The 10,000-nt window shown below is 44.3% G+C and overlaps 1 protein-coding gene across 5 annotated transcripts in view; it reads right to left on the reverse strand.

Annotated features, from left to right (window-relative positions):
* mcf2l2 (MCF.2 cell line derived transforming sequence-like 2) overlaps positions 1-10,000 on the reverse strand; it is a 119,626-nt gene that overhangs the window by 27,250 nt on the left and 82,376 nt on the right. The window lies entirely within an intron of this gene.

A 10,000-nucleotide genomic window follows, 5' to 3' on the forward strand; every position in this document is an offset into this window, starting at 1 on the left:
ACATAAAGGCACATGACCATAGACAGGCATGATGAACTGAAAGATAGTTGATCAACTGTCCAAGCTAAAAAAGTTGAATGGAATCTGGAAGCTTATGATAAGATATTCAGATACACTTGTTTGTCCAGTAATTCAATTGTCAGGTAAAGTGTACCCACCAAAGAACAACCGAGTATGTCTACAGCAGTTATCTTAAGTCGTTGATGAGGTTGTGTGTGGGCAAAGCATTGTCACTCCAACTTGTCAGTTCTGAATGCTTGTGTCATCCTTATATGCTCTGTTTTGTTGCAAAACGTGGACATTTCAAGGCTTACTAAGAAAGAAAACTCTTCTAAAGCATGCACAACACAAATCAGCATATCTGAATTTAGGAAAGAGCTGTGACATTTTGACCAACACAGAACACACTCTCATCTCCTGACCCCCAACTAAAATCTGACCTCCACCACTCTTAGAGGACTTTCTTTTGTAAAGCATGTTGAGACTTGAAGTTTCTGTCACATTGATATTGACTTGTTTCCACACAAGAGGGTTCAGACTCATTTCAATGAGACTCCCTTTTGCAGCCATGTCAAGGAAAAAGCAAGCATTGTCACAGTTCAGAGGGCTAACAGGCGATAATCTTTATCATGGATGCATAAAACTGCAAAGTGGTTTATAAAGGAGGGTTGTTATTCATCTGCCACAGTCAAAGTAAATGAATTTATGAGGTGAATAATGACAGGATGAGCCACAATGTTTCAATCAGCAAGACATGAATACTTGCAGAACCCCTGGATGTGTTACACCAACTTCCTTGGTAAGGGGGATAGATTATATTCTTCAAGGCCAGCTACATAAGAGTAAATAAATGCTACAGAAATTACATGCAAAGTTTTGCTTTAAGTTCTAGTCAGCAGTACTTTAGTCCCAGCAACCAATTCTAAACTTGGAGCCAATCTGGGAAATGCTTCTTGGTTTGCGTCCAACATTTCTCAGTTCTTCACCGAGCCTGGTCTGAGCGTTTGATCAATTTAATGTAAAGTAGAATTGTTTGGTATTAATATCATATTGTAATTTCACAGGCAACACACTTGCATAGTAGGTAGCTCTGTCACCTTACAGCAGTGATGTGCGGTCAGGGGAAGCAGGTGAGGTACAGCCTCACCTGTCATAATGAGAGAAAAAAAGTGAAAAATGGAAGACATAAATTAAATGGTTAGATTTATCCAATGATGAGTATTATAAAGTTATTTTATATTCAACATACCAAATGACTTAAACCAGTTTAAGGTTGTAAACTGTTCCAGACAAGTCTACCCAACTGAATATTTACGATTAGTCATCTTCATTTACCACCTTATTGCGGATTTTTGGTAGGCAGTCATGTGATTTCATACGCGCATTCTATTGGCTGATGGCATCCGAAATGTGTGTGCATATTTTTGGTGTTGGGAGGAACCCGGAGAGAATCCATGCAGAAAGAAAGGAACACATACAGAGGGGGTCAAACCCAGAACTTTCTTGCTATGAGGCAGCCCATGTCATTCATCTTACTTACGGTAATTAGCTAAGATTGTGCTTCATGTCGAGATCTTGTGAAGTATAATAGATGAGGCTGCAGGCCGGAGTCAGTGACTTTTTTTCTATTAGCTGAAGATTGCTCAAGGGCACTCATTATGTTCAATATCCAACAATGGGTTTTTAGATGTGGTGGCTGTGTTCTGTATGTGTTCCCATTGGCCTCATACTGGTGATTGATCCTATATAAGAGTTGTCCTGTACAACACCAAGCATGAAGAACCCAGTACAAGCTAGTTACTCCACTGCAGCCACAGCAGTATAAGGCAGTATATGTCCTCAAAACACAGTCCAGCGGTAAAGAAAGCAAACTGTGATTAATGGAATACTAAAGGCCAAACCAAACATTTTTCATCATCTGGAACTGAAAACTTATACATTTCAGACTGTGTGAGTCTTGTGTTAAATGTTTTCCAACAAAAAGTATCTCTGACTTTCTAACGTTTCCATGATTAAAATCACCAGTACAACTGCACCAATTCCCATAACTGCATTTAAAGGCTTCATACAGAAAATATTATGGCACTGTGCAAAAACAAATGAACATGGGTGCACTTAGGCCGTGTTCAGACTGGTCGCCTATATCGATTTTTAGCCCATCCAGATTGATATTAGATATCTCGTTTGTTTGGGGCGGCAGTGGCTCAGCGGAAGAGCAGAAATCTTCAGACGAGATATCGCCCAGACATCGGCGGTTCGAATCCCACTCTCGCCAGACATCCTCAGAGCGTGAGTTGACAGTGGGAGGTGCCAGCTCACCTTCAGGTCTCTGCCGAGGCGCCCTTAGAGCAAGGCGCCGTCCCTCCCCCAAGTTGCTCATTTGGGGCGCACCCCGAAGTCGCGACCCTTCACTCTGCCTCCCCATGTACTAACAATTGTATTAACTGCATGCCTACAGGCCCCTAGTGTGTGTTGTGTTTGTTCAGGGGCGTGTACAAAACTTTGTATGCATGGTTTGATACATATACGGATGTAAAAAAGAGTGTAAAGATAATTTCCCCATAAGGGATCAATAAAGTTGACTTTCTTTCTTTCTTCTTTCTTTCTTGTAGTCTGAACACTCCCATACTACATGATATTTGATTTTTGTAGGACGGATTGAAACCACATTCGGGAGGTAGTTTCATATCGGATATGGACAGATGCGTCTCAGTCTGAATAGCCAGTCTCAGTCAAACACTCCAATTGGATATGGCAGACTGTGATTTCACACCAGCGACACGAGAGCAAGGAGCCAGAAGGAAGAGCGTCACACAGTACACTCGCTGAATGATACCACCGCCCTGATGTCGTTGTTACGGCAACCTGCCAGATCGGCCGATTATTGGCCCAGTCTGAACAGAGCCAGATCGCATTTGGACACTTGCTAAAAACAGTGTGAACAGTCAGCCCTAAAAATCGGAAATAGAAGGAAATCCAATATGCCTACAGTCTGAACACAGCCTTAGTCCGCAAGAAGGAAGTTTTAGATGAACCCACATGCTAAATAAGTGAGTCATACATGCACCTTTAAAAAAAGAGCATTGTAGTAGGTGTCAATCTTGAGAAGAGTCCTGTGAAGTGTGTGTAGGCCATGGCATGCAGCCTTGCCGACACACATTGTTCACATGAGAGAAGTACCACAGTATGGGAATCAACTAGCTCGCCACCTCCCGTTCCAAGCAAACAATCAACCTGTCAAACAAGTGCAGACTCAGCACAGAGCTATTTCACGTGTTACAAATGTCGTACTCAGCAAAAAAGATACATTTTCTCATCATGGATCAAGAGATGTTTTATTCATAAAGGCTGGACACAATGAAGTGTGAGAGGAGAAGCAGGGAGCAGCAGTGAGGAATGGAAATACTGAGTAGCAGATACAGGAATGAAAATTTGCTCTACTGGCACACACACACACACACACACGCACGCGCACACACATGCACACACATGCACACACACACACACACACACACACACAAACACACGGGCTGTCAGACAGGTAGAGCATGCGGCTCACAGAGGTGGTTTTCTGTCAGTGACATACAGTAGAGTGACACTGTGGACAACTGATGTTCTCTGGTCTAGAGGGGGTAGAGAGGGAGAAAAAGCATAAGTCTCCTTTTCTAATTCGTCGTAGCATCTGATACATAAAATATAATCAATTCATTAGTAAATCACTAACTAAAGGATACTGGTTTGACATTTTTCTGTGTTATGAGTCAAATACATCTGGAAAGGCATAATAAGATTTTAAAAATATTGTTGAGTAAATCTTACTCATACTGTTTCAGTTAACAGTAGAGTGAAGCCAAATGTCTTTCCGTCAGGGACGCATAGAGTGTTGTTTACCATAGAAGAAGTGGAAGGTTTTTTACCATAAAAGAAGAAGAGGGTTGTTTACCAAAGTAGAAGCAGAAGTTTGTTTACTAGACAAGTAGAGAGTTTTTTACCAAAGAAGTAGAATTTTGTTTGCCAGTAGAGGGTTTACCGACTCACAGGTGGCTGTGAATATGTGGGTAGAGTGGTTTGTCCATTTTGCAGACAGAAACTCAAGAGCCGTGTGCTAGAAAACTGCCTGACTAAATGCCTTGCACTAGCTGCCCATAGTAGACCACTAGGCACCCATAGTAGACCACTAACCTGCACATAGCAGACCACTAGCTGCCCATAGAAGACCACTAGCTGCGGTTCGATTTACGCTCCTGCCCAACCACCTTCGAAGTGTGAACTGACAGTGGGAGGTGTCAGCTCACCTCCCAGCCACTGCCGAGGCGCCATTGAGTAAGGTGCTGTCCCCCCTACTAGCTGCTCAATTGGGCGCACCACAAAGTTGCTGCCTGTCACTCTGCCTCCCCCTATACTAACTGCATGCCCCTTGTGTGTTGTGTTTGCTTCAGGGGCCTGTACACAATATATATATATATATATATATATATATATATATATATATATATATATATATATATATATATATATATATATATATATATATATATATATATATATATATATATATATGCTGTGTATATATATATATTTTTAAAAAATGTCCCTCTCACCCTTTCACGGTGGTATCTGTGTGTCATCCTCAAGCTCAGGTCCTCTACCAGAGGCCTGGGAGTCTGAGGGTTCTGCGCAGTATCTTAGCTGTTCCTAGGACTGCGCTCTTCTTGACTGAGGCTTCAGATGTTGTTCCAGGAATCTTTTGGAGCCACTCTTCCAGTTTGGGTGTCACTGCCCCAAGTGCTCCTACTACCACGGGGACCACATTAACCTTAACCTTCCACACCTGTTCCAGCTGTTCTTTCAACCCTTGATATTTCTCAATCTTTTCGTGTTCCTTCTTCCTGATGTTGGCATCAGCTGGAATCGCCACATCTATCACCACTGCTCTCTTCTGCTCTTTGTCCATCACCACTATGTCCGGTTTGTTAGCCAGTAGCTGTTTGTCGGTCTGGAAGCTGAAGTCCCACAGGATCTTAGCCTTGCCGTTCTCAACCACCTTCGGTGGTATGTCCCATTGGGATTTGGGTACTTCTAGTCCATACCGGGTACAGATGTTCCTGTACACTATCACAGCTACTTGGTTGTGCCTTTCCATGTATGCTGAGCTGGCGAGCATCTTACACCCTGCTACCACATGCTGGACTGACTCTGGGGCTTCTTTACATAGCCTGCACCTTGGGTCAGATCTACTGTGGTAGATATTGGCCTCTATTGCCCTTGTACTTAGGGCCTGTTCTTGTGCTGCCATGATCAGTGCCTCTGTGCTGTCTGTCAGTCCAGCTTTATTCAGCCATTGGTAGGTCTTCTTGATATCAGCCACTTCCTCTATCTGACGGTGGTACATGCCGTGTAGGGGCTTGTCCCTCCATGTCGTCTCCTCTTCCTCCTCAGGCTTCTGCTGTCTAAGGCATTCACTGAGCAGTTCATCTGTAGGGGCCATCTTCCTGATGTACTCTTGGATTTTTGATGTCTCATCCTGGACAGTGGCCCTGATGCTCACTATTCCTCGGCCTCCCTCTTTCCACTTAGTGTACAGCCTCAGGATGCTGGACTTGGGGTGAAACCCTCCATGCATGGTGAGGAGCTTTCTCGTCTTGATGTCTTTGGCTTCTATCCCCTCCTTTGGCCAGCTTATGATCCCAGCGGGGTATCTGATGACCGGCAGTGCATACATGTTGATGGCTCGGATCTTGTTCTTGCCATTCAGCTGACTTCTCAGGACTTGCCTTACTCTCTGGAGGTATTTGGCTGTGGATGACTTCCTTGCGGCCTCCTCATGGTTGCCATTAGCCTGTGGGATTCCAAGGTATTTGTAGCTGTCCTTGATGTCTTCTATCCTGCCCCCTGGTAGGTTGACCCCTTCAGTTCTGATCATTTTGCCTCTTCTTGATACCATCCGGCCACATTTGTCTAATCCGAATGAAATCCCTATGTCGTCGCTGTAGATCCTGGTGGTGTGGATCAGTGAGTCAATTTCTCGCTCATTCCTGGCATACAGCTTGATGTCATCCATGTAGAGGAGATGGCTGATTGTTGTCCCGCTTCGGAATTGGTATCCGTAGCCACTCTTTGTGATGATGTGACTGAGGGGGTTCAGGCCTATGCAGAACAGCAGTGGTGATAGTGCATCCCCTTGGTATATGCCGCACTTGATGTTAACTTGGGCAATTGGCTTGGAGTTAGTCTCCAGGGTTGTCTTCCACTTCCCCATTGAGTTCTTGATGAAGGCTCTTAGTGTCCTGTACAGTTCCAGACATTCCAGTATCCACGTGTGTGGCATTGAGTCGTAGGCTTTCTGGTAGTCAATCCAGGCGGTGCACAAGTTGGTCTGCCTATTCTTACAGTCTCTGTGTACTGCTCTGTCTACCAGTAGCTGGTGCTTGGCTCCCCTGGTGTTACTACCAACTCCTTTCTGTGTCCCGCTCATATATTGATCCATGTGCCTACTCATCTTAGCTGCCATGATGCCTGAAAGCAGCTTCCATGTTGTACTGAGACAGGTTATTGGCCGGTAGTTGGATGGGGTAGATTCCTTCTGTGGGTCTTTCATGATCAGGACTGTCCTGCCTTCAGTCAACCATTCTGGGTGCGTCCCATCCCTTAGCAGCTGGTTCATCTGTGCTGCTAGACGCTCGTGGAGTGCTGTCAGCTTCTTTAGCCAGTATGTATGGATCATATCCGGGCCCGGTGCTGACCAACTCTTCATCTTTGACACTCTTTCTTGGATGCCTGCCATTGAGATGGTTACTGGTTCTTGTTCTGGGAGGCAGCTGTGGTCAGTCCTCAGGTCCACTAGCCACTGGGCATCGGTGTTGTGTGATGCTTCTCTTTCCCATATGCCCTTCCAGTATTTCTCCACCTAAGCTCTTGGTGGGTCTGGCCGGATGCTATTTCCCTGCCACTGAGAGTACACCTTTGCTGGTTGAGTGGAGAAGGTCTTGTTTATTCTCCTGGCCTCAATCTCCTTGGTGTATCGCTTCAGTCGGGTAGCCAGAGCTCTGTTTGGCACTTTCTAATGCTTCAGACATGGAGAGATTGCTGTATTTCCTGGGTACCCCTTTATTCATCATGTTCCCCTTCTGTAGCTCGGCTAGCTGGCTGACTTCTCTCCGTGTCGCCTTTATCTTGACCTCTAATCATCTCTTCCATGGAGGGTATGGTTTGTTATGCCCTGTGTTGATCTCATATCCCAGCATCTCGAGGATTACTGTTGCTGTACTGTGGATCAGCTTGTTGGTCTCAGTTATGTTCCCTGTGGGGATGGTTCTTATTGCAGCATTCACATCTTCTAGCAGATCTTCTGAAGGTACTTGACAACTTAGCTTCGGTATTTGTCGGAGGCTCCAGGTTTCCATTTGGGTCACGATCTTCCTTCGCAGGTCAGTAGCTCTTGTATTGAGGCTGTGTATGTCTCTTGGGGCTTGGTACCCAATCACGGATTGTGGGGGGGGTGATATCCCCTCGCTGACCTGGCGTCCTGGCTCCCCCTTGCCGTAGCATTGTTGTAGTATTTCATCGATCTCTAGTTGTGACAGCAGTTTTCGGTTACGAATGTTGGAACACTGGGCTAACAGCTGTTTCTTTGTTAGCCTTGATTGTGGGTTTCGAAGCATCCATTGGTCCCACTTCTGCCCCATATATCCCCTCTCTCTGGGATTACTTGTGTAGTAGCATTCCAACAACTCCGTATTCTCCGCCCTTGTCCATGTGTGTCTTGTTCCAGTAGCCCATTTGTCATCCGATTGCCCTGGTTCCCTAGCATCTGACGTGGACCTTGTTAATCCGGGCGACGTCCGAGCCGGTATGACTCTGTCATTATTGTGTTCACTCATATTTTTGAGGTAGGCTCATATAGTATTAAGGGTCTTGCCTAAGGACCCTCACTGGATAGTGCCTGCAATGTCTGGGGTTCGAAACCACGCCCACGCCCTCCTGCATTCCAGACCACGCCTACCTCTTAATCCGTCACTTTCTTGGGGTCCATAGTGAATACGTTATTATATGGCGCAAAACTATCAGCACACCTCACGGGTCGAGTGCCGAATGCCAAGACACTCCATAAGCACTGTTCTAGCTCCACACAGAGGTGGAGTGGCATCCCTCTTAGCCAATGGGCTGCCAGGAAGATACGTAATAGGTAATAGCCAATGGCAGAGCAGCTATGAGAATGTTGCGTTCAGGAACCTGTGGGAGATTCGAGTATCAGCCGATACTGTGTTTTTACATTACGTAAGTCAAAATTTCAGGTTAGATCTACTGTGGTAGATATTGGCCTCTATTGCTCCTGTACTTAGGGCCTGTTCTTGTGCTGCCATGATCAGTGCCTCTGTGCTGTCTGTCAGTCCAGCTTTATTCAGCCATTGGTAGGTCTTCTTGATATCAGCCACTTCCTCTATCTGACGGTGGTACATGCCGTGTAGGGGCTTGTCCCTCCATGTTGTGTCCTCCTCCTATATACTGTATATATATATATATATACATATATATATATACACACACACACACACACACACACACACACACTATATATATATATATATATATATATATATATATAAACAGAGTAGAGGCACAGGAGTGCAGCTGGACACAAAGAGACATCAGCTGTCTGAGTTGAAGGCAGTAATGGCAGCTTTGAAAGAGACAAATCAAAAACTGCAAGAGCAGACTTGCAAAGAGCGCCAACTGGCAGAGAATGGCAGACCTCTTGGAGAGGAGGTCAGTGTGCTACTGTGCTGCTGTGGAAGCCAGACACAGTGGGCCTGCCACTTACATGCCAGAAAGAGCACCACCATACCTCCCTTCCAAATCCACACCTGCCACAGCATCCTGTGTATACTGTCTTACCAGCAGCAGTCAGACATTTTCCTTAAGGAGCTGAGACCAGAGGACTACACTGTTATTCAGCCACATGACCGGTTTGGATGTTTGTTGTTTTGATCTGTCATCACAGACTAGTGTTACCAGGCTTGGAGTGTGAGCACCACTTTGGATGGATGAAAGGGTACGGTGAGCCCTGTCCAAAATATGAAGGTGTTCCTGATTACAGTGATGGAGCAGAGATTCACCAGTATCACATCACGAGAGGAGAAGGTGTACATGAACTGGATTAATGAGGTTTTGCAAACATCGTGACAGTTTGCTGGTGTAAGGTTCAAACGGTTACTTACAATTTTTTTTTTTTTTTTTTGAATTGAATTCCATTTGAATTCCAATTCCAATTGAATTCCATCTTACATTATTGTGGAGTTTTTAATGTGGAGTGTCTGTCAGACTCTCTCACATTTCTTTTTAATGCTAAACTGCACTTGTGCGTATTATGTAGGGCAGATTATTATAAAAAAATCTGCATAAACAAATTATAATAACATGAATACAGTCTAACAGACTGGTTGATTAATGTGAAGTCACAGAATTTGACTACAAAAAGACTACTTCCATTGTACATATCATGTAGTGCACATTATTATTATAATAAATAATAGAATATAGATCAAAGTAATTTTTTTAAAAATTCATCATCAAATACTTGCTTTATCCGCTGTCGCGGGGAGCTGGAGCCGACCCCAGCTGACTAGGGGTGTGAGGCAAGGTCAACACTGGCTGCGACGCCAATGCACCGCAGAGCCACATGTAAAAAGACAACCACGCATGCACACACTCACACATACAGGAAATTTTGGCATCTCAATTCAACTCTTGTTGGTACTTATTATATAATTACCGCTAATAGCAAAAAACTCCCTAATTCTAATGTTTTTAAATCTAATTTGAAATCTCAACGTTTTCATTAGTTAATGTGATTTTTGGCAGAGGATCAAAGCTCTGCTTTATCGTCACACTGCGTGTCAAATTTTAGTTTTTTTTTTCCTTTTGTCAATGATATTGAAGGGTTTTATGAAATATTTTTTCGAAATTTATTCATCATCATCATCGGATAAAAATCTCAATG

The sequence above is a fragment of the Antennarius striatus genome, chromosome 7 (assembly GCF_040054535.1).
Source record: "Antennarius striatus isolate MH-2024 chromosome 7, ASM4005453v1, whole genome shotgun sequence".
Taxonomy (NCBI): Eukaryota; Metazoa; Chordata; class Actinopteri; order Lophiiformes; family Antennariidae; genus Antennarius; species Antennarius striatus.